The following is a 19480-nucleotide window of genomic DNA, read 5'->3' as shown; positions in this document are numbered from 1 at the left end:
TTTCAGCAAGTACCCCAGTGGCCTAATGGATAAGGCACTGGCCTTCTAAGCCAGGGATTGTGGGTTCGAGTCCCATCTGGGGTGTATGAATGCAAATTCCTACGGAGGAAGAGAGATCAGCACATAACACATAGTTTGAACCTTTCCGATTCAATTTTAGAAATGAAGATTTAACAGGGATAAAAAAGGAGAATTTCATGGGCATGTTTCTGTGCCCTCCGAAATGCAATTTTCTTTACAACTGCTTCTATCAGTTCGTATAGGTCATGCTGATCACACATTTCCACAGTGGCTTAAGACACTGACCGCCTAATCCATTTATTGTGAGTTCAAGTATTGTATTGGGGTACCTGAAAGTGGAGGGATGAAGTGGAAGAGTGCAGGGCAGTAAACCAAGTGATTTAGGGGTCGAAACCATCCTCTGCTATCCAGTTTGCTTTAAGCAATGAAGTGCAAACTACTTTAACCACGTGTACGATGGGTCAAAACCACTCTCTGCTATCCGGTTCATTTTCAGCAAGTACCCCAGTGGCCTAATGGATAAGGCACTGGCCTTCTAAGCCAGGGATTGTGGGTTCGAGTCCCATCTGGGGTGTATGAATGCAAATTCCTACGGAGGAAGAGAGATCAGCACATAACACAGAGTTTGATGGATTGAAGTTTTCTGATTCAATTTTAGAAATGAAGATTTAACAGGGATAAAAAAGGAGAATTTCATGGGCATGTTTCTGTGCCCTCCGAAATGCAATTTTCTTTACAACTGCTTCTATCAGTTCGTATAGGTCATGCTGATCACACATTTCCACAGTGGCTTAAGACACTGACCGCCTAATCCATTTATTGTGAGTTCAAGTATTGTATTGGGGTACCTGAAAGTGGAGGGATGAAGTGGAAGAGTGCAGGGCAGTAAACCAAGTGATTTAGGGGTCGAAACCATCCTCTGCTATCCAGTTTGCTTTAAGCAATGAAGTGCAAACTACTTTAACCACGTGTACGATGGGTCAAAACCACTCTCTGCTATCCGGTTCATTTTCAGCAAGTACCCCAGTGGCCTAATGGATAAGGCACTGGCCTTCTAAGCCAGGGATTGTGGGTTCGAGTCCCATCTGGGGTGTATGAATGCAAATTCCTACGGAGGAAGAGAGATCAGCACATAACACAGAGTTTGATGGATTGAAGTTTTCTGATTCAATTTTAGAAATGAAGATTTAACAGGGATAAAAAGGAGAATTTCATGGGCATGTTTCTGTGCCCTCCGAAATGCAATTTTCTTTACAACTGCTTCTATCAGTTCGTATAGGTCATGCTGATCACACATTTCCACAGTGGCTTAAGACACTGACCGCCTAATCCATTTATTGTGAGTTCAAGTATTGTATTGGGGTACCTGAAAGTGGAGGGATGAAGTGGAAGAGTGCAGGGCAGTAAACCAAGTGATTTAGGGGTCGAAACCATCCTCTGCTATCCAGTTTGCTTTAAGCAATGAAGTGCAAACTACTTTAACCACGTGTACGATGGGTCAAAACCACTCTCTGCTATCCGGTTCATTTTCAGCAAGTACCCCAGTGGCCTAATGGATAAGGCACTGGCCTTCTAAGCCAGGGATTGTGGGTTCGAGTCCCATCTGGGGTGTATGAATGCAAATTCCTACGGAGGAAGAGAGATCAGCACATAACACAGAGAGTTTGATGGATTGAAGTTTTCTGATTCAATTTTAGAAATGAAGATTTAACAGGGATAAAAAAGGAGAATTTCATGGGCATGTTTCTGTGCCCTCCGAAATGCAATTTTCTTTACAACTGCTTCTATCAGTTCGTATAGGTCATGCTGATCACACATTTCCACAGTGGCTTAAGACACTGACCGCCTAATCCATTTATTGTGAGTTCAAGTATTGTATTGGGGTACCTGAAAGTGGAGGGATGAAGTGGAAGAGTGCAGGGCAGTAAACCAAGTGATTTAGGGGTCGAAACCATCCTCTGCTATCCAGTTTGCTTTAAGCAATGAAGTGCAAACTACTTTAACCACGTGTACGATGGGTCAAAACCACTCTCTGCTATCCGGTTCATTTTCAGCAAGTACCCCAGTGGCCTAATGGATAAGGCACTGGCCTTCTAAGCCAGGGATTGTGGGTTCGAGTCCCATCTGGGGTGTATGAATGCAAATTCCTACGGAGGAAGAGAGATCAGCACATAACACATAGTTTGAAGGATTGAAGCTTTCCGATTCAATTTTAGAAATGAAGATTTAACAGGGATAAAAAAGGAGAATTTCATGGGCATGTTTCTGTGCCCTCCGAAATGCAATTTTCTTTACAACTGCTTCTATCAGTTCGTATAGGTCATGCTGATCACACATTTCCACAGTGGCTTAAGACACTGACCGCCTAATCCATTTATTGTGAGTTCAAGTATTGTATTGGGGTACCTGAAAGTGGAGGGATGAAGTGGAAGAGTGCAGGGCAGTAAACCAAGTGATTTAGGGGTCGAAACCATCCTCTGCTATCCAGTTTGCTTTAAGCAATGAAGTGCAAACTACTTTAACCACGTGTACGATGGGTCAAAACCACTCTCTGCTATCCGGTTCATTTTCAGCAAGTACCCCAGTGGCCTAATGGATAAGGCACTGGCCTTCTAAGCCAGGGATTGTGGGTTCGAGTCCCATCTGGGGTGTATGAATGCAAATTCCTACGGAGGAAGAGAGATCAGCACATAACACAGAGTTTGATGGATTGAAGTTTTCTGATTCAATTTTAGAAATGAAGATTTAACAGGGATAAAAAGGAGAATTTCATGGGCATGTTTCTGTGCCCTCCGAAATGCAATTTTCTTTACAACTGCTTCTATCAGTTCGTATAGGTCATGCTGATCACACATTTCCACAGTGGCTTAAGACACTGACCGCCTAATCCATTTATTGTGAGTTCAAGTATTGTATTGGGGTACCTGAAAGTGGAGGGATGAAGTGGAAGAGTGCAGGGCAGTAAACCAAGTGATTTAGGGGTCGAAACCATCCTCTGCTATCCAGTTTGCTTTAAGCAATGAAGTGCAAACTACTTTAACCACGTGTACGATGGGTCAAAACCACTCTCTGCTATCCGGTTCATTTTCAGCAAGTACCCCAGTGGCCTAATGGATAAGGCACTGGCCTTCTAAGCCAGGGATTGTGGGTTCGAGTCCCATCTGGGGTGTATGAATGCAAATTCCTACGGAGGAAGAGAGATCAGCACATAACACATAGTTTGAAGGATTGAAGCTTTCTGATTCAATTTTAGAAATGAAGATTTAACAGGGATAAAAAAGGAGAATTTCATGGGCATGTTTCTGTGCCCTCCGAAATGCAATTTTTTTACAACTGCTTCTATCAGTTCGTATAGGTCATGCTGATCACACATTTCCACAGTGGCTTAAGACACTGACCGCCTAATCCATTTATTGTGAGTTCAAGTATTGTATTGGGGTACCTGAAAGTGGAGGGATGAAGTGGAAGAGTGCAGGGCAGTAAACCAAGTGATTTAGGGGTCGAAACCATCCTCTGCTATCCAGTTTGCTTTAAGCAATGAAGTGCAAACTACTTTAACCACGTGTACGATGGGTCAAAACCACTCTCTGCTATCCGGTTCATTTTCAGCAAGTACCCCAGTGGCCTAATGGATAAGGCACTGGCCTTCTAAGCCAGGGCCAGGGATTGTGGGTTCGAGTCCCATCTGGGGTGTATGAATGCAAATTCCTACGGAGGAAGAGAGATCAGCACATAACACAGAGTTTGATGGATTGAAGTTTTCTGATTCAATTTTAGAAATGAAGATTTAACAGGGATAAAAAAGGAGAATTTCATGGGCATGTTTCTGTGCCCTCCGAAATGCAATTTTCTTTACAACTGCTTCTATCAGTTCGTATAGGTCATGCTGATCACACATTTCCACAGTGGCTTAAGACACTGACCGCCTAATCCATTTATTGTGAGTTCAAGTATTGTATTGGGGTACCTGAAAGTGGAGGGATGAAGTGGAAGAGTGCAGGGCAGTAAACCAAGTGATTTAGGGGTCGAAACCATCCTCTGCTATCCAGTTTGCTTTAAGCAATGAAGTGCAAACTACTTTAACCACGTGTACGATGGGTCAAAACCACTCTCTGCTATCCGGTTCATTTTCAGCAAGTACCCCAGTGGCCTAATGGATAAGGCACTGGCCTTCTAAGCCAGGGATTGTGGGTTCGAGTCCCATCTGGGGTGTATGAATGCAAATTCCTACGGAGGAAGAGAGATCAGCACATAACACAGAGTTTGATGGATTGAAGTTTTCTGATTCAATTTTAGAAATGAAGATTTAACAGGGATAAAAAGGAGAATTTCATGGGCATGTTTCTGTGCCCTCCGAAATGCAATTTTCTTTACAACTGCTTCTATCAGTTCGTATAGGTCATGCTGATCACACATTTCCACAGTGGCTTAAGACACTGACCGCCTAATCCATTTATTGTGAGTTCAAGTATTGTATTGGGGTACCTGAAAGTGGAGGGATGAAGTGGAAGAGTGCAGGGCAGTAAACCAAGTGATTTAGGGGTCGAAACCATCCTCTGCTATCCAGTTTGCTTTAAGCAATGAAGTGCAAACTACTTTAACCACGTGTACGATGGGTCAAAACCACTCTCTGCTATCCGGTTCATTTTCAGCAAGTACCCCAGTGGCCTAATGGATAAGGCACTGGCCTTCTAAGCCAGGGATTGTGGGTTCGAGTCCCATCTGGGGTGTATGAATGCAAATTCCTACGGAGGAAGAGAGATCAGCACATAACACATAGTTTGAAGGATTGAAGCTTTCTGATTCAATTTTAGAAATGAAGATTTAACAGGGATAAAAAAGGAGAATTTCGTGGGCATGTTGCTGTGCCCTCCGAAATGCAATTTTTTTTACAACTGCTTCTATCAGTTCGTATAGGTCATGCTGATCACACATTTCCACAGTGGCTTAAGACACTGACCGCCTAATCCATTTATTGTGAGTTCAAGTATTGTATTGGGGTACCTGAAAGTGGAGGGATGAAGTGGAAGAGTGCAGGGCAGTAAACCAAGTGATTTAGGGGTCGAAACCATCCTCTGCTATCCAGTTTGCTTTAAGCAATGAAGTGCAAACTACTTTAACCACGTGTACGATGGGTCAAAACCACTCTCTGCTATCCGGTTCATTTTCAGCAAGTACCCCAGTGGCCTAATGGATAAGGCACTGGCCTTCTAAGCCAGGGATTGTGGGTTCGAGTCCCATCTGGGGTGTATGAATGCAAATTCCTACGGAGGAAGAGAGATCAGCACATAACACATAGTTTGAAGGATTGAAGTTTTCTGATTCAATTTTAGAAATGAAGATTTAACAGGGATAAAAAAGGAGAATTTCATGGGCATGTTTCTGTGCCCTCCGAAATGCAATTTTCTTTACAACTGCTTCTATCAGTTCGTATAGGTCATGCTGATCACACATTTCCACAGTGGCTTAAGACACTGACCGCCTAATCCATTTATTGTGAGTTCAAGTATTGTATTGGGGTACCTGAAAGTGGAGGGATGAAGTGGAAGAGTGCAGGGCAGTAAACCAAGTGATTTAGGGGTCGAAACCATCCTCTGCTATCCAGTTTGCTTTAAGCAATGAAGTGCAAACTACTTTAACCACGTGTACGATGGGTCAAAACCACTCTCTGCTATCCGGTTCATTTTCAGCAAGTACCCCAGTGGCCTAATGGATAAGGCACTGGCCTTCTAAGCCAGGGATTGTGGGTTCGAGTCCCATCTGGGGTGTATGAATGCAAATTCCTACGGAGGAAGAGAGATCAGCACATAACACAGAGTTTGATGGATTGAAGTTTTCTGATTCAATTTTAGAAATGAAGATTTAACAGGGATAAAAAGGAGAATTTCATGGGCATGTTTCTGTGCCCTCCGAAATGCAATTTTCTTTACAACTGCTTCTATCAGTTCGTATAGGTCATGCTGATCACACATTTCCACAGTGGCTTAAGACACTGACCGCCTAATCCATTTATTGTGAGTTCAAGTATTGTATTGGGGTACCTGAAAGTGGAGGGATGAAGTGGAAGAGTGCAGGGCAGTAAACCAAGTGATTTAGGGGTCGAAACCATCCTCTGCTATCCAGTTTGCTTTAAGCAATGAAGTGCAAACTACTTTACCACGTGTACGATGGGTCAAAACCACTCTCTGCTATCCGGTTCATTTTCAGCAAGTACCCCAGTGGCCTAATGGATAAGGCACTGGCCTTCTAAGCCAGGGATTGTGGGTTCGAGTCCCATCTGGGGTGTATGAATGCAAATTCCTACGGAGGAAGAGAGATCAGCACATAACACAGAGTTTGATGGATTGAAGTTTTCTGATTCAATTTTAGAAATGAAGATTTAACAGGGATAAAAAGGAGAATTTCATGGGCATGTTTCTGTGCCCTCCGAAATGCAATTTTCTTTACAACTGCTTCTATCAGTTCGTATAGGTCATGCTGATCACACATTTCCACAGTGGCTTAAGACACTGACCGCCTAATCCATTTATTGTGAGTTCAAGTATTGTATTGGGGTACCTGAAAGTGGAGGGATGAAGTGGAAGAGTGCAGGGCAGTAAACCAAGTGATTTAGGGGTCGAAACCATCCTCTGCTATCCAGTTTGCTTTAAGCAATGAAGTGCAAACTACTTTAACCACGTGTACGATGGGTCAAAACCACTCTCTGCTATCCGGTTCATTTTCAGCAAGTACCCCAGTGGCCTAATGGATAAGGCACTGGCCTTCTAAGCCAGGGATTGTGGGTTCGAGTCCCATCTGGGGTGTATGAATGCAAATTCCTACGGAGGAAGAGAGATCAGCACATAACACATAGTTTGAAGGGTTGAAGCTTTCTGATTCAATTTTAGAAATGAAGATTTAACAGGGATAAAAAAGGAGAATTTCCTGGTCATGTTGCTGTGCCCTCCGAAATGCAATTTTTTTTACAACTGCTTCTATCAGTTCGTATAGGTCATGCTGATCACACATTTCCACAGTGGCTTAAGACACTGACCGCCTAATCCATTTATTGTGAGTTCAAGTATTGTATTGGGGTACCTGAAAGTGGAGGGATGAAGTGGAAGAGTGCAGGGCAGTAAACCAAGTGATTTAGGGGTCGAAACCATCCTCTGCTATCCAGTTTGCTTTAAGCAATGAAGTGCAAACTACTTTAACCACGTGTACGATGGGTCAAAACCACTCTCTGCTATCCGGTTCATTTTCAGCAAGTACCCCAGTGGCCTAATGGATAAGGCACTGGCCTTCTAAGCCAGGGATTGTGGGTTCGAGTCCCATCTGGGGTGTATGAATGCAAATTCCTACGGAGGAAGAGAGATCAGCACATAACACAGAGTTTGATGGATTGAAGTTTTCTGATTCAATTTTAGAAATGAAGATTTAACAGGGATAAAAAGGAGAATTTCATGGGCATGTTTCTGTGCCCTCCGAAATGCAATTTTCTTTACAACTGCTTCTATCAGTTCGTATAGGTCATGCTGATCACACATTTCCACAGTGGCTTAAGACACTGACCGCCTAATCCATTTATTGTGAGTTCAAGTATTGTATTGGGGTACCTGAAAGTGGAGGGATGAAGTGGAAGAGTGCAGGGCAGTAAACCAAGTGATTTAGGGGTCGAAACCATCCTCTGCTATCCAGTTTGCTTTAAGCAATGAAGTGCAAACTACTTTAACCACGTGTACGATGGGTCAAAACCACTCTCTGCTATCCGGTTCATTTTCAGCAAGTACCCCAGTGGCCTAATGGATAAGGCACTGGCCTTCTAAGCCAGGGATTGTGGGTTCGAGTCCCATCTGGGGTGTATGAATGCAAATTCCTACGGAGGAAGAGAGATCAGCACATAACACAGAGTTTGATGGATTGAAGTTTTCTGATTCAATTTTAGAAATGAAGATTTAACAGGGATAAAAAAGGAGAATTTCATGGGCATGTTTCTGTGCCCTCCGAAATGCAATTTTCTTTACAACTGCTTCTATCAGTTCGTATAGGTCATGCTGATCACACATTTCCACAGTGGCTTAAGACACTGACCGCCTAATCCATTTATTGTGAGTTCAAGTATTGTATTGGGGTACCTGAAAGTGGAGGGATGAAGTGGAAGAGTGCAGGGCAGTAAACCAAGTGATTTAGGGGTCGAAACCATCCTCTGCTATCCAGTTTGCTTTAAGCAATGAAGTGCAAACTACTTTAACCACGTGTACGATGGGTCAAAACCACTCTCTGCTATCCGGTTCATTTTCAGCAAGTACCCCAGTGGCCTAATGGATAAGGCACTGGCCTTCTAAGCCAGGGATTGTGGGTTCGAGTCCCATCTGGGGTGTATGAATGCAAATTCCTACGGAGGAAGAGAGATCAGCACATAACACAGAGTTTGATGGATTGAAGTTTTCCGATTCAATTTTAGAAATGAAGATTTAACAGGGATAAAAAAGGAGAATTTCATGGGCATGTTTCTGTGCCCTCCGAAATGCAATTTTTTTCTACAACTGCTTCTATCAGTTCGTATAGGTCATGCTGATCACACATTTCCACAGTGGCTTAAGACACTGACCGCCTAATCCATTTATTGTGAGTTCAAGTATTGTATTGGGGTACCTGAAAGTGGAGGGATGAAGTGGAAGAGTGCAGGGCAGTAAACCAAGTGATTTAGGGGTCGAAACCATCCTCTGCTATCCAGTTTGCTTTAAGCAATGAAGTGCAAACTACTTTAACCACGTGTACGATGGGTCAAAACCACTCTCTGCTATCCGGTTCATTTTCAGCAAGTACCCCAGTGGCCTAATGGATAAGGCACTGGCCTTCTAAGCCAGGGATTGTGGGTTCGAGTCCCATCTGGGGTGTATGAATGCAAATTCCTACGGAGGAAGAGAGATCAGCACATAACACATAGTTTGATGGATTGAAGTTTTCCGATTCAATTTTAGAAATGAAGATTTAACAGGGATAAAAAAGGAGAATTTCATGGGCATGTTTCTGTGCCCTCCGAAATGCAATTTTCTTTACAACTGCTTCTATCAGTTCGTATAGGTCATGCTGATCACACATTTCCACAGTGGCTTAAGACACTGACCGCCTAATCCATTTATTGTGAGTTCAAGTATTGTATTGGGGTACCTGAAAGTGGAGGGATGAAGTGGAAGAGTGCAGGGCAGTAAACCAAGTGATTTAGGGGTCGAAACCATCCTCTGCTATCCAGTTTGCTTTAAGCAATGAAGTGCAAACTACTTTAACCACGTGTACGATGGGTCAAAACCACTCTCTGCTATCCGGTTCATTTTCAGCAAGTACCCCAGTGGCCTAATGGATAAGGCACTGGCCTTCTAAGCCAGGGATTGTGGGTTCGAGTCCCATCTGGGGTGTATGAATGCAAATTCCTACGGAGGAAGAGAGATCAGCACATAACACAGAGTTTGATGGATTGAAGTTTTCTGATTCAATTTTAGAAATGAAGATTTAACAGGGATAAAAAGGAGAATTTCATGGGCATGTTTCTGTGCCCTCCGAAATGCAATTTTCTTTACAACTGCTTCTATCAGTTCGTATAGGTCATGCTGATCACACATTTCCACAGTGGCTTAAGACACTGACCGCCTAATCCATTTATTGTGAGTTCAAGTATTGTATTGGGGTACCTGAAAGTGGAGGGATGAAGTGGAAGAGTGCAGGGCAGTAAACCAAGTGATTTAGGGGTCGAAACCATCCTCTGCTATCCAGTTTGCTTTAAGCAATGAAGTGCAAACTACTTTAACCACGTGTACGATGGGTCAAAACCACTCTCTGCTATCCGGTTCATTTTCAGCAAGTACCCCAGTGGCCTAATGGATAAGGCACTGGCCTTCTAAGCCAGGGATTGTGGGTTCGAGTCCCATCTGGGGTGTATGAATGCAAATTCCTACGGAGGAAGAGAGATCAGCACATAACACAGAGTTTGATGGATTGAAGTTTTCTGATTCAATTTTAGAAATTAAGATTTAACAGGGATAAAAAAGGAGAATTTCATGGGCATGTTTCTGTGCCCTCCGAAATGCAATTTTCTTTACAACTGCTTCTATCAGTTCGTATAGGTCATGCTGATCACACATTTCCACAGTGGCTTAAGACACTGACCGCCTAATCCATTTATTGTGAGTTCAAGTATTGTATTGGGGTACCTGAAAGTGGAGGGATGAAGTGGAAGAGTGCAGGGCAGTAAACCAAGTGATTTAGGGGTCGAAACCATCCTCTGCTATCCAGTTTGCTTTAAGCAATGAAGTGCAAACTACTTTAACCACGTGTACGATGGGTCAAAACCACTCTCTGCTATCCGGTTCATTTTCAGCAAGTACCCCAGTGGCCTAATGGATAAGGCACTGGCCTTCTAAGCCAGGGATTGTGGGTTCGAGTCCCATCTGGGGTGTATGAATGCAAATTCCTACGGAGGAAAAGAGATCAACACGTAACACAGAGTTTGATGGATTGAAGTTTTCTGATTCAATTTTAGAAATGAAGATTTAACAGGGATAAAAAAGGAGAATTTCATGGGCATGTTGCTGTGCCCTCCGAAATGCAATTTTTTTTTACAACTGCTTCTATCAGTTCGTATAGGTCATGCTGATCACACATTTCCACAGTGGCTTAAGACACTGACCGCCTAATCCATTTATTGTGAGTTCAAGTATTGTATTGGGGTACCTGAAAGTGGAGGGATGAAGTGGAAGAGTGCAGGGCAGTAAACCAAGTGATTTAGGGGTCGAAACCATCCTCTGCTATCCAGTTTGCTTTAAGCAATGAAGTGCAAACTACTTTAACCACGTGTACGATGGGTCAAAACCACTCTCTGCTATCCGGTTCATTTTCAGCAAGTACCCCAGTGGCCTAATGGATAAGGCACTGGCCTTCTAAGCCAGGGATTGTGGGTTCGAGTCCCATCTGGGGTGTATGAATGCAAATTCCTACGGAGGAAGAGAGATCAGCACATAACACAGAGTTTGATGGATTGAAGTTTTCTGATTCAATTTTAGAAATGAAGATTTAACAGGGATAAAAAAGGAGAATTTCATGGGCATGTTTCTGTGCCCTCCGAAATGCAATTTTCTTTACAACTGCTTCTATCAGTTCGTATAGGTCATGCTGATCACACATTTCCACAGTGGCTTAAGACACTGACCGCCTAATCCATTTATTGTGAGTTCAAGTATTGTATTGGGGTACCTGAAAGTGGAGGGATGAAGTGGAAGAGTGCAGGGCAGTAAACCAAGTGATTTAGGGGTCGAAACCATCCTCTGCTATCCAGTTTGCTTTAAGCAATGAAGTGCAAACTACTTTAACCACGTGTACGATGGGTCAAAACCACTCTCTGCTATCCGGTTCATTTTCAGCAAGTACCCCAGTGGCCTAATGGATAAGGCACTGGCCTTCTAAGCCAGGGATTGTGGGTTCGAGTCCCATCTGGGGTGTATGAATGCAAATTCCTACGGAGGAAGAGAGATCAGCACATAACACAGAGTTTGAAGGTTTGAAGTTTTCTGATTCAATTTTAGAAATGACGATTTAACAGGGATAAAAAAGGATAATTTCTTGGGCATGTTTCTGTGCCCTCCGAAATGCAATTTTCTTTACAACTGCTTCTATCAGTTCGTATAGGTCATGCTGATCACACATTTCCACAGTGGCTTAAGACACTGACCGCCTAATCCATTTATTGTGAGTTCAAGTATTGTATTGGGGTACCTGAAAGTGGAGGGATGAAGTGGAAGAGTGCAGGGCAGTAAACCAAGTGATTTAGGGGTCGAAACCATCCTCTGCTATCCAGTTTGCTTTAAGCAATGAAGTGCAAACTACTTTAACCACGTGTACGATGGGTCAAAACCACTCTCTGCTATCCGGTTCATTTTCAGCAAGTACCCCAGTGGCCTAATGGATAAGGCACTGGCCTTCTAAGCCAGGGATTGTGGGTTCGAGTCCCATCTGGGGTGTATGAATGCAAATTCCTACGGAGGAAGAGAGATCAGCACATAACACAGAGTTTGATGGATTGAAGTTTTCTGATTCAATTTTAGAAATGAAGATTTAACAGGGATAAAAAGGAGAATTTCATGGGCATGTTTCTGTGCCCTCCGAAATGCAATTTTCTTTACAACTGCTTCTATCAGTTCGTATAGGTCATGCTGATCACACATTTCCACAGTGGCTTAAGACACTGACCGCCTAATCCATTTATTGTGAGTTCAAGTATTGTATTGGGGTACCTGAAAGTGGAGGGATGAAGTGGAAGAGTGCAGGGCAGTAAACCAAGTGATTTAGGGGTCGAAACCATCCTCTGCTATCCAGTTTGCTTTAAGCAATGAAGTGCAAACTACTTTAACCACGTGTACGATGGGTCAAAACCACTCTCTGCTATCCGGTTCATTTTCAGCAAGTACCCCAGTGGCCTAATGGATAAGGCACTGGCCTTCTAAGCCAGGGATTGTGGGTTCGAGTCCCATCTGGGGTGTATGAATGCAAATTCCTACGGAGGAAGAGAGATCAGCACATAACACAGAGTTTGATGGATTGAAGTTTTCTGATTCAATTTTAGAAATGAAGATTTACAGGGATAAAAAGGAGAATTTCATGGGCATGTTTCTGTGCCCTCCGAAATGCAATTTTCTTTACAACTGCTTCTATCAGTTCGTATAGGTCATGCTGATCACACATTTCCACAGTGGCTTAAGACACTGACCGCCTAATCCATTTATTGTGAGTTCAAGTATTGTATTGGGGTACCTGAAAGTGGAGGGATGAAGTGGAAGAGTGCAGGGCAGTAAACCAAGTGATTTAGGGGTCGAAACCATCCTCTGCTATCCAGTTTGCTTTAAGCAATGAAGTGCAAACTACTTTAACCACGTGTACGATGGGTCAAAACCACTCTCTGCTATCCGGTTCATTTTCAGCAAGTACCCCAGTGGCCTAATGGATAAGGCACTGGCCTTCTAAGCCAGGGATTGTGGGTTCGAGTCCCATCTGGGGTGTATGAATGCAAATTCCTACGGAGGAAGAGAGATCAGCACATAACACAGAGTTTGATGGATTGAAGTTTTCTGATTCAATTTTAGAAATGAAGATTTAACAGGGATAAAAAAGGAGAATTTCATGGGCATGTTTCTGTGCCCTCCGAAATGCAATTTTCTTTACAACTGCTTCTATCAGTTCGTATAGGTCATGCTGATCACACATTTCCACAGTGGCTTAAGACACTGACCGCCTAATCCATTTATTGTGAGTTCAAGTATTGTATTGGGGTACCTGAAAGTGGAGGGATGAAGTGGAAGAGTGCAGGGCAGTAAACCAAGTGATTTAGGGGTCGAAACCATCCTCTGCTATCCAGTTTGCTTTAAGCAATGAAGTGCAAACTACTTTAACCACGTGTACGATGGGTCAAAACCACTCTCTGCTATCCGGTTCATTTTCAGCAAGTACCCCAGTGGCCTAATGGATAAGGCACTGGCCTTCTAAGCCAGGGATTGTGGGTTCGAGTCCCATCTGAGGTGTATGAATGCAAATTCCTACGGAGGAAGAGAGATCAGCACATAACACAGAGTTTGATGGATAAAGTTTTCTGATTCAATTTTAGAAATGAAGATTTAACAGGGATAAAAAAGGAGAATTTCATGGGCATGTTTCTGTGCCCTCCGAAATGCAATTTTCTTTACAACTGCTTCTATCAGTTCGTATAGGTCATGCTGATCACACATTTCCACAGTGGCTTAAGACACTGACCGCCTAATCCATTTATTGTGAGTTCAAGTATTGTATTGGGGTACCTGAAAGTGGAGGGATGAAGTGGAAGAGTGCAGGGCAGTAAACCAAGTGATTTAGGGGTCGAAACCATCCTCTGCTATCCAGTTTGCTTTAAGCAATGAAGTGCAAACTACTTTAACCACGTGTACGATGGGTCAAAACCACTCTCTGCTATCCGGTTCATTTTCAGCAAGTACCCCAGTGGCCTAATGGATAAGGCACTGGCCTTCTAAGCCAGGGATTGTGGGTTCGAGTCCCATCTGGGGTGTATGAATGCAAATTCCTACGGAGGAAGAGAGATCAGCACATAACACATAGTTTGATGGATTGAAGTTTTCTGATTCAATTTTAGAAATGAAGATTTAACAGGGATAAAAAGGAGAATTTCATGGGCATGTTTCTGTGCCCTCCGAAATGCAATTTTCTTTACAACTGCTTCTATCAGTTCGTATAGGTCATGCTGATCACACATTTCCACAGTGGCTTAAGACACTGACCGCCTAATCCATTTATTGTGAGTTCAAGTATTGTATTGGGGTACCTGAAAGTGGAGGGATGAAGTGGAAGAGTGCAGGGCAGTAAACCAAGTGATTTAGGGGTCGAAACCATCCTCTGCTATCCAGTTTGCTTTAAGCAATGAAGTGCAAACTACTTTAACCACGTGTACGATGGGTCAAAACCACTCTCTGCTATCCGGTTCATTTTCAGCAAGTACCCCAGTGGCCTAATGGATAAGGCACTGGCCTTCTAAGCCAGGGATTGTGGGTTCGAGTCCCATCTGGGGTGTATGAATGCAAATTCCTACGGAGGAAGAGAGATCAGCACATAACACATAGTTTGAAGGATTGAAGTTTTCCGATTCAATTTTAGAAATGAAGATTTAACAGGGATAAAAAGGAGAATTTCATGGGCATGTTTCTGTGCCCTCCGAAATGCAATTTTTTTACAACTGCTTCTATCAGTTCGTATAGGTCATGCTGATCACACATTTCCACAGTGGCTTAAGACACTGACCGCCTAATCCATTTATTGTGAGTTCAAGTATTGTATTGGGGTACCTGAAAGTGGAGGGATGAAGTGGAAGAGTGCAGGGCAGTAAACCAAGTGATTTAGGGGTCGAAACCATCCTCTGCTATCCAGTTTGCTTTAAGCAATGAAGTGCAAACTACTTTAACCACGTGTACGATGGGTCAAAACCACTCTCTGCTATCCGGTTCATTTTCAGCAAGTACCCCAGTGGCCTAATGGATAAGGCACTGGCCTTCTAAGCCAGGGATTGTGGGTTCGAGTCCCATCTGGGGTGTATGAATGCAAATTCCTACGGAGGAAGAGAGATCAGCACATAACACAGAGTTTGATGGATTGAAGTTTTCTGATTCAATTTTAGAAATGAAGATTTAACAGGGATAAAAAAGGAGAATTTCATGGGCATGTTTCTGTGCCCTCCGAAATGCAATTTTCTTTACAACTGCTTCTATCAGTTCGTATAGGTCATGCTGATCACACATTTCCACAGTGGCTTAAGACACTGACCGCCTAATCCATTTATTGTGAGTTCAAGTATTGTATTGGGGTACCTGAAAGTGGAGGGATGAAGTGGAAGAGTGCAGGGCAGTAAACCAAGTGATTTAGGGGTCGAAACCATCCTCTGCTATCCAGTTTGCTTTAAGCAATGAAGTGCAAACTACTTTAACCACGTGTACGATGGGTCAAAACCACTCTCTGCTATCCGGTTCATTTTCAGCAAGTACCCCAGTGGCCTAATGGATAAGGCACTGGCCTTCTAAGCCAGGGATTGTGGGTTCGAGTCCCATCTGGGGTGTATGAATGCAAATTCCTACGGAGGAAGAGAGATCAGCACATAACACATAGTTTGAAGGATTGAAGCTTTCCGATTCAATTTTAGAAATGAAGATTTAACAGGGATAAAAAAGGAGAATTTCGTGGGCATGTTGCTGTGCCCTCCGAAATGCAATTTTTTTTTACAACTGCTTCTATCAGTTCGTATAGGTCATGCTGATCACACATTTCCACAGTGGCTTAAGACACTGACCGCCTAATCCATTTATTGTGAGTTCAAGTATTGTATTGGGGTACCTGAAAGTGGAGGGATGAAGTGGAAGAGTGCAGGGCAGTAAACCAAGTGATTTAGGGGTCGAAACCATCCTCTGCTATCCAGTTTGCTTTAAGCAATGAAGTGCAAACTACTTTAACCACGTGTACGATGGGTCAAAACCACTCTCTGCTATCCGGTTCATTTTCAGCAAGTACCCCAGTGGCCTAATGGATAAGGCACTGGCCTTCTAAGCCAGGGATTGTGGGTTCGAGTCCCATCTGGGGTGTATGAATGCAAATTCCTACGGAGGAAGAGAGATCAGCACATAACACAGAGTTTGATGGATTGAAGTTTTCTGATTCAATTTTAGAAATGAAGATTTAACAGGGATAAAAAGGAGAATTTCATGGGCATGTTTCTGTGCCCTCCGAAATGCAATTTTCTTTACAACTGCTTCTATCAGTTCGTATAGGTCATGCTGATCACACATTTCCACAGTGGCTTAAGACACTGACCGCCTAATCCATTTATTGTGAGTTCAAGTATTGTATTGGGGTACCTGAAAGTGGAGGGATGAAGTGGAAGAGTGCAGGGCAGTAAACCAAGTGATTTAGGGGTCGAAACCATCCTCTGCTATCCAGTTTGCTTTAAGCAATGAAGTGCAAACTACTTTAACCACGTGTACGATGGGTCAAAACCACTCTCTGCTATCCGGTTCATTTTCAGCAAGTACCCCAGTGGCCTAATGGATAAGGCACTGGCCTTCTAAGCCAGGGATTGTGGGTTCGAGTCCCATCTGGGGTGTATGAATGCAAATTCCTACGGAGGAAGAGAGATCAGCACATAACACAGAGTTTGATGGATTGAAGTTTTCTGATTCAATTTTAGAAATGAAGATTTAACAGGGATAAAAAGGAGAATTTCATGGGCATGTTTCTGTGCCCTCCGAAATGCAATTTTCTTTACAACTGCTTCTATCAGTTCGTATAGGTCATGCTGATCACACATTTCCACAGTGGCTTAAGACACTGACCGCCTAATCCATTTATTGTGAGTTCAAGTATTGTATTGGGGTACCTGAAAGTGGAGGGATGAAGTGGAAGAGTGCAGGGCAGTAAACCAAGTGATTTAGGGGTCGAAACCATCCTCTGCTATCCAGTTTGCTTTAAGCAATGAAGTGCAAACTACTTTAACCACGTGTACGATGGGTCAAAACCACTCTCTGCTATCCGGTTCATTTTCAGCAAGTACCCCAGTGGCCTAATGGATAAGGCACTGGCCTTCTAAGCCAGGGATTGTGGGTTCGAGTCCCATCTGGGGTGTATGAATGCAAATTGTTTTTGGTTCCTACGGAGGAAGAGAGATCAGCACATAACACAGAGTTTGATGGATTGAAGTTTTCTGATTCAATTTTAGAAATGAAGATTTAACAGGGATAAAAGGAGAATTTAATGGGCATGTTTCTGTGTGCCCTCCGAAATGCAATTTTTTTACAACTGCTTCTATCAGTTCGTATAGGTCATGCTGATCACATCCTAACCACTAGACCAACAGGGAGAGAGAAAAATACTTTTCACAGGGAGGGGGCTAAACAGCAATTTTATTCCTCGGCTCACTTTTTGTCTATTCCCAAATGCAACTACTTGCAATCTAAGTGGATGTACCCCAGAGGAATAGAGCATTAGTTGAACGTACGAAGACCTGGGGGCAATCCTCAGCAGCTCCGAGAAACCACCAAACTCAGCAGATTAACTTCTTAAAGCGAACATATGCTTCTGCCGGACCTTTGACCATCTAGGTAATGGCGGTTGACAACATTTGGCACTATCGATAGCTAAGTTTGTAGAGTGGAGGACTGTAGGGGAAATTGCTCTAATCCTTCGGTCGCTGGTTCAAATCCGGCTCGAAGGATTGTACTGTTTCTTGTGGCTTACGCAAACTTTTTCACAGCAGTGCACTTGACATGTGCTTGACAAAAAGATCTCTTTCCCTGAGAGAAGAAATCTTCACATGTTGACCTTTGATAGGAATGTTGGTAGAGCAGCAGAGAGTTCTCGAGATTGCAACAGTCCTTATGTCGTTGACTCAGAAGAGTATAACTTTTTCTGCAGTTGTGCCAAGTTTTTGACTTATGCCTAGTGTTTCCCCAAAAGCAAGTCATTCCCTGAGCGGGAATCAAACCCAGGCCGCGCTGGTAAAAGAACCGAATCCTAACCACTAGACCAACAGGGAGAGAGAAAAAGACTTTTCGCAAGCTAGGAGGATAAACAGCGATTTTATTCCTCGGCTCACTTTTTGTCTATTCCCAAATGCAACTACTTGCAATCTAAGTGGATGTACCTCAGAGGAATAGAGCATTAGTTGAACGTACGAAGACCTGGGGGCAATCCTCAGCAGCTCCGAGAAAACACCAAACTCAGCAGATTAACTTCTTAAAGCGAACATATGCTTCTGCCGGACCTTTGACCATCTAGGTAATGGCGTTTGACAACATTTTTTACTATCGATAGCTCAGTTTGTAGAGCGGAGGACTGTAGGGGAAATTGCTCTAATCCTTCGGTCGCTGGTTCATATCTGGCTCGAAGGATTGTATTTTTGCTTAAGCTAACTTTTTCACAGCAGTGCACCTTGACATGTGCTTGACAAAAAATATCTTTCCCTGAGAGAAGAAATCTTCACTTGTTGACCTTTGATATGAATGTTGGTAGAGCAGCAGAGAGTTCTCGAGATTGCAACAGTCCTTAGGTCGCTGACTCAGAAGAGTATAACTTTTTCAGCAGTTGTACCAAGTTTTTGACTTATTTCTAGTGTTTCCCCAAAAGCAAGTCATTCCCTGAGCGGGAATAGAACCCAGGCCGCGGTGGTAAAATAACCGAATCCTAACCACGAGACCAACAGGGAGAGAGAAAAAGCCATTTCTCAGGGAGGGGGCTAAACAGCGGTTTTATTCCTCGGCTCACTTTTTGTCTATTCCCAAATGCAACTACTTGCAATCTAAGCGGATGTAGGTCAGAGGAATAGAGCATTAGTTTGTCACTGTGGAAATGTGTGATCAGCATGACCTATACGAACTGATAGAAGCAGTTGTAAAGAAAATTGCATTTCGGAGGGCACAGAAACATGCCCATGAAATTCTCCTTTTTTATCCCTGTTTAATCTTCATTTCTAAAATTGAATCAGAAAACTGTATCCATCAAACTCTGTGTTATGTGCTGATCTCTCTTCCTCCGTAGGAATTTGCATTCATACACCCCAGATGGGACTCGAACCCACAATCCCTGGCTTAGAAGGCCAGTGCCTTATCCATTAGGCCACTGGGGTACTTGCTGAAAATGAACCGGATAGCAGAGAGTGGTTTTGACCGATCGTACACGTGGTTAAAGTAGTTTGCACTTCATTGCTTAAAGCAAACTGGATAGCAGAGGATGGTTTCGACCCCTAAATCACTTGGTTTACTGCCCTGCACTCTTCCACTTCATCCCTCCACTTTCAGGTACCCCAATACAATACTTGAACTCACAATAAATGGATTAGGCGGTCAGTGTCTTAAGCCACTGTGGAAATGTGTGATCAGCATGACCTATATGAACTGATAGAAGCAGTTGT

General features: G+C 43.2%; 35 non-coding genes across 35 annotated transcripts; 34 read left to right on the top strand and 1 right to left on the bottom strand.

Annotated features, from left to right (window-relative positions):
- Positions 1–11: 11 nt before the first annotated feature.
- trnar-ucu (transfer RNA arginine (anticodon UCU)) lies at positions 12–84 on the top strand. The gene has a single exon. It is a non-coding gene; the product is annotated as a tRNA-Arg (tRNA).
- Positions 85–522: 438 nt separating this feature from the next.
- Positions 523–595, top strand: trnar-ucu (transfer RNA arginine (anticodon UCU)). The gene has a single exon. It is a non-coding gene; the product is annotated as a tRNA-Arg (tRNA).
- Positions 596–1041: 446 nt separating this feature from the next.
- Positions 1042–1114, top strand: trnar-ucu (transfer RNA arginine (anticodon UCU)). Its single transcript has one exon. It is a non-coding gene; the product is annotated as a tRNA-Arg (tRNA).
- Positions 1115–1559: 445 nt separating this feature from the next.
- On the top strand, positions 1560–1632 carry trnar-ucu (transfer RNA arginine (anticodon UCU)). Its single transcript has one exon. It is a non-coding gene; the product is annotated as a tRNA-Arg (tRNA).
- Positions 1633–2080: 448 nt separating this feature from the next.
- On the top strand, positions 2081–2153 carry trnar-ucu (transfer RNA arginine (anticodon UCU)). The gene has a single exon. It is a non-coding gene; the product is annotated as a tRNA-Arg (tRNA).
- A 446-nt stretch (positions 2154–2599) lies between these two features.
- trnar-ucu (transfer RNA arginine (anticodon UCU)) lies at positions 2600–2672 on the top strand. Its single transcript has one exon. It is a non-coding gene; the product is annotated as a tRNA-Arg (tRNA).
- Positions 2673–3117: 445 nt separating this feature from the next.
- trnar-ucu (transfer RNA arginine (anticodon UCU)) lies at positions 3118–3190 on the top strand. The gene has a single exon. It is a non-coding gene; the product is annotated as a tRNA-Arg (tRNA).
- Positions 3191–3635: 445 nt separating this feature from the next.
- trnar-ucu (transfer RNA arginine (anticodon UCU)) lies at positions 3636–3714 on the top strand. Its single transcript has one exon. It is a non-coding gene; the product is annotated as a tRNA-Arg (tRNA).
- Positions 3715–4160: 446 nt separating this feature from the next.
- On the top strand, positions 4161–4233 carry trnar-ucu (transfer RNA arginine (anticodon UCU)). The gene has a single exon. It is a non-coding gene; the product is annotated as a tRNA-Arg (tRNA).
- A 445-nt stretch (positions 4234–4678) lies between these two features.
- trnar-ucu (transfer RNA arginine (anticodon UCU)) lies at positions 4679–4751 on the top strand. Its single transcript has one exon. It is a non-coding gene; the product is annotated as a tRNA-Arg (tRNA).
- A 446-nt stretch (positions 4752–5197) lies between these two features.
- On the top strand, positions 5198–5270 carry trnar-ucu (transfer RNA arginine (anticodon UCU)). The gene has a single exon. It is a non-coding gene; the product is annotated as a tRNA-Arg (tRNA).
- Positions 5271–5716: 446 nt separating this feature from the next.
- Positions 5717–5789, top strand: trnar-ucu (transfer RNA arginine (anticodon UCU)). The gene has a single exon. It is a non-coding gene; the product is annotated as a tRNA-Arg (tRNA).
- Positions 5790–6233: 444 nt separating this feature from the next.
- On the top strand, positions 6234–6306 carry trnar-ucu (transfer RNA arginine (anticodon UCU)). The gene has a single exon. It is a non-coding gene; the product is annotated as a tRNA-Arg (tRNA).
- Positions 6307–6751: 445 nt separating this feature from the next.
- trnar-ucu (transfer RNA arginine (anticodon UCU)) lies at positions 6752–6824 on the top strand. Its single transcript has one exon. It is a non-coding gene; the product is annotated as a tRNA-Arg (tRNA).
- Positions 6825–7270: 446 nt separating this feature from the next.
- trnar-ucu (transfer RNA arginine (anticodon UCU)) lies at positions 7271–7343 on the top strand. The gene has a single exon. It is a non-coding gene; the product is annotated as a tRNA-Arg (tRNA).
- A 445-nt stretch (positions 7344–7788) lies between these two features.
- Positions 7789–7861, top strand: trnar-ucu (transfer RNA arginine (anticodon UCU)). Its single transcript has one exon. It is a non-coding gene; the product is annotated as a tRNA-Arg (tRNA).
- Positions 7862–8307: 446 nt separating this feature from the next.
- Positions 8308–8380, top strand: trnar-ucu (transfer RNA arginine (anticodon UCU)). The gene has a single exon. It is a non-coding gene; the product is annotated as a tRNA-Arg (tRNA).
- A 447-nt stretch (positions 8381–8827) lies between these two features.
- On the top strand, positions 8828–8900 carry trnar-ucu (transfer RNA arginine (anticodon UCU)). The gene has a single exon. It is a non-coding gene; the product is annotated as a tRNA-Arg (tRNA).
- Positions 8901–9346: 446 nt separating this feature from the next.
- Positions 9347–9419, top strand: trnar-ucu (transfer RNA arginine (anticodon UCU)). Its single transcript has one exon. It is a non-coding gene; the product is annotated as a tRNA-Arg (tRNA).
- A 445-nt stretch (positions 9420–9864) lies between these two features.
- trnar-ucu (transfer RNA arginine (anticodon UCU)) lies at positions 9865–9937 on the top strand. The gene has a single exon. It is a non-coding gene; the product is annotated as a tRNA-Arg (tRNA).
- A 446-nt stretch (positions 9938–10383) lies between these two features.
- Positions 10384–10456, top strand: trnar-ucu (transfer RNA arginine (anticodon UCU)). Its single transcript has one exon. It is a non-coding gene; the product is annotated as a tRNA-Arg (tRNA).
- A 447-nt stretch (positions 10457–10903) lies between these two features.
- trnar-ucu (transfer RNA arginine (anticodon UCU)) lies at positions 10904–10976 on the top strand. Its single transcript has one exon. It is a non-coding gene; the product is annotated as a tRNA-Arg (tRNA).
- Positions 10977–11422: 446 nt separating this feature from the next.
- trnar-ucu (transfer RNA arginine (anticodon UCU)) lies at positions 11423–11495 on the top strand. Its single transcript has one exon. It is a non-coding gene; the product is annotated as a tRNA-Arg (tRNA).
- Positions 11496–11941: 446 nt separating this feature from the next.
- trnar-ucu (transfer RNA arginine (anticodon UCU)) lies at positions 11942–12014 on the top strand. The gene has a single exon. It is a non-coding gene; the product is annotated as a tRNA-Arg (tRNA).
- Positions 12015–12459: 445 nt separating this feature from the next.
- Positions 12460–12532, top strand: trnar-ucu (transfer RNA arginine (anticodon UCU)). The gene has a single exon. It is a non-coding gene; the product is annotated as a tRNA-Arg (tRNA).
- Positions 12533–12976: 444 nt separating this feature from the next.
- On the top strand, positions 12977–13049 carry trnar-ucu (transfer RNA arginine (anticodon UCU)). Its single transcript has one exon. It is a non-coding gene; the product is annotated as a tRNA-Arg (tRNA).
- Positions 13050–13495: 446 nt separating this feature from the next.
- Positions 13496–13568, top strand: trnar-ucu (transfer RNA arginine (anticodon UCU)). The gene has a single exon. It is a non-coding gene; the product is annotated as a tRNA-Arg (tRNA).
- Positions 13569–14013: 445 nt separating this feature from the next.
- Positions 14014–14086, top strand: trnar-ucu (transfer RNA arginine (anticodon UCU)). Its single transcript has one exon. It is a non-coding gene; the product is annotated as a tRNA-Arg (tRNA).
- Positions 14087–14531: 445 nt separating this feature from the next.
- trnar-ucu (transfer RNA arginine (anticodon UCU)) lies at positions 14532–14604 on the top strand. The gene has a single exon. It is a non-coding gene; the product is annotated as a tRNA-Arg (tRNA).
- A 444-nt stretch (positions 14605–15048) lies between these two features.
- trnar-ucu (transfer RNA arginine (anticodon UCU)) lies at positions 15049–15121 on the top strand. The gene has a single exon. It is a non-coding gene; the product is annotated as a tRNA-Arg (tRNA).
- A 446-nt stretch (positions 15122–15567) lies between these two features.
- trnar-ucu (transfer RNA arginine (anticodon UCU)) lies at positions 15568–15640 on the top strand. Its single transcript has one exon. It is a non-coding gene; the product is annotated as a tRNA-Arg (tRNA).
- A 447-nt stretch (positions 15641–16087) lies between these two features.
- On the top strand, positions 16088–16160 carry trnar-ucu (transfer RNA arginine (anticodon UCU)). Its single transcript has one exon. It is a non-coding gene; the product is annotated as a tRNA-Arg (tRNA).
- Positions 16161–16605: 445 nt separating this feature from the next.
- Positions 16606–16678, top strand: trnar-ucu (transfer RNA arginine (anticodon UCU)). The gene has a single exon. It is a non-coding gene; the product is annotated as a tRNA-Arg (tRNA).
- A 445-nt stretch (positions 16679–17123) lies between these two features.
- On the top strand, positions 17124–17196 carry trnar-ucu (transfer RNA arginine (anticodon UCU)). Its single transcript has one exon. It is a non-coding gene; the product is annotated as a tRNA-Arg (tRNA).
- Positions 17197–19122: 1926 nt separating this feature from the next.
- Positions 19123–19195, bottom strand: trnar-ucu (transfer RNA arginine (anticodon UCU)). The gene has a single exon. It is a non-coding gene; the product is annotated as a tRNA-Arg (tRNA).
- Between the last annotated feature and the right edge of the window lie 285 nt (positions 19196–19480).

This window comes from Oncorhynchus keta, chromosome 13 (genome assembly GCF_023373465.1).
Source record: "Oncorhynchus keta strain PuntledgeMale-10-30-2019 chromosome 13, Oket_V2, whole genome shotgun sequence".
Lineage (NCBI taxonomy): Eukaryota > Metazoa > Chordata > Actinopteri > Salmoniformes > Salmonidae > Oncorhynchus > Oncorhynchus keta.
Note: the sequence above shows the minus strand (reverse complement) of the source record. Positions and strands in the feature narration are given on the sequence as shown.